Below are 2,216 nucleotides of genomic sequence, written 5' to 3'. Positions count from 1 at the left end.
GGGTCATTTGAGGTCACTGGTAGTGTTCACCTTTTTGGCTCGGGCAACGCCGGGTACCTCTGCAGCCCAATTTTTGGCATCAAAACTCACGCGACCTCCAGTTCGGACATAAGCTATGTGAGGTTGACCTCCGAGTTCATTTGAGGTCACTGGTCGGAGGTCATTTGAGTGTACCCCCTCCACAGACGTCTCTTTAACTTCGGCGGTGAGATTCTGAGTGGCTTGTTTGGCATTGCTACAGCCCGTGACATTTCTGGCTTCAAATCTGATCTCACTCATTTAGCTTCAGCTCTAGAATCCCAACGCCGAGTCATTAAAATCCAACACACTATGTTACAGAAGCTTACGACCCACGTAAATGAAGTCACGTCCACTCTAAACAACTTCACCGATATCTTACAACGCCAACTTTCAGATCTCAACGTTATCTCTTAGTTCTTCTATCTCAAACTCAACATGGATACTCTCCAACTGGCCATTGACTCTCTCCTGTCTCAAGTCTCTACCTTGGTTCGTATCCTGGTCGATGCTATAAATGGACGGGTCACTGCCGACTTAGTACCTGTCTCAGCTATCCGTTCTGTCCTGGAATGGGGTCACTCCACCTTCGGTCTATCCCCGGTCCTCCCCTACTCCTCCCTCGAATATTATTATCCTGTTCTCAAAGCCACTCTTCTCACCAAATACGTGGTCGTCCATATTCCTCTCTGTTCTGACATGACCTTTAACCTTTTCCACATCATTCCCTTCCCTTTCCGCCTCAACAACTCCTTGTTACAAGTATCTGTTCCTTCAGAATATTTCCACCTCCAGAAATGTTCCTCCCTTACTCCGACCTCTCGTCTCTGTGCTGCCCACCTTTTCGCTCTCTTCCCTAGCAGTGCTACACCCTGTGAGTCTGCTTTAGTTCGCAACCATTCCCTCTACTTGGCCTGTTCTTTTGTACCAGCTCCTGACCTCCCGGTCCACCATGCTCACCTCAGCCATGTCCAGTACTTCTTCTTTGCTGTTCCCATCTCTGTCACAATCATGTGTCCTGGTTTTTCGGTTCGCTCCATCCCCGCTAGTGGTCTCTACAAAGCACCAGACTATTGTACCGTCAAATCAGAGTCCGTCATCACTTACGCCACTCGCTATCACCAAGCTGTCCGTAAACACTCCTATGACATCTTTCAACCAATCAACATGCCTTCCACCCTACCATCTGCCAACATTACCATCACCTCCCCTAATTTGCACATGCTAACATTCCTCAATGACAGTGATTTCATTATGGATCAATTTTCTCTGGCCTTCAGTCGTTCATGGGTTCATCCAACGGTTGTGTTTCCCCCTGTGGTTATCGCTTTCATAGGTTTTCTACTCATCATATGTGCAGTGCATTGTTGTGTCAGAAAAATGGAACGTCGACTCCAGGAAATCAGAGTCGCTCCAGGCATAGTACGCCCTACACACGACGTAGAAACTCCCCGTACTTAGTGCCCTCACATTCATTGACTACCAGTGCCATCTGACAATTAACCAAACTGTGAACGGAACTCTGCCTACTAGAAAATGATGGTATTTCTTTAATGCATTACTGAGTGACAGTGTATCCTACAGAAAATACAAAAAAAAAAAAAAAAATTGAACGAAGAACAACAATAGATCTCTCATATCTACTCCGTGTTTATCGTGTATCAAACTATTATTGTATAATCCCCATTCTATCTATGTATACCTTCGACCCTTACTGGACACATACCTATTAATCCTTGTATATCTTATCTGTATATATCCTTCTAATTCCCTTCCCTCAACATGACCATGTCTCTCCTACTGCCCCTGTATCATACTTATCCCTTGTACAAACCTCCCCGACCTTGCCTTACTACTATAATCAAACACCATTTAACTCCTGGTGTCAGGAGACACCATCTCAGCTACCCGGGGGAGTAGTGTACCCCCTCCACAGTATGTCTACCCCCGATGTATATATGTCCCCTCCCCCAATGCATACATGCCCCCACTAAACTTGCTGACCTAGCACGCTTTCCCAGAGCCCAAGGCTGGGCGAAGGCGTTATTGCGTCAGTTCATAGCAGACAGTCAAGACGGGCAGACTATTTTGTTGTGAGCTCGTAATAAACTCCTTATCTCGCTGTTTGTACACGGAGTTTCTATCACCAAAGTATTGCAAGTTACATGAGGTCACTGGTAATACTAAACTAGTGCGCT

This window comes from Coenobita brevimanus, chromosome 55 (assembly GCF_032717465.1).
Source record: "Coenobita brevimanus isolate Jiangsu-jjx chromosome 55, ASM3271746v2, whole genome shotgun sequence".
Taxonomy (NCBI): Eukaryota; Metazoa; Arthropoda; class Malacostraca; order Decapoda; family Coenobitidae; genus Coenobita; species Coenobita brevimanus.
This window is presented reverse-complemented; position numbering follows the sequence as displayed.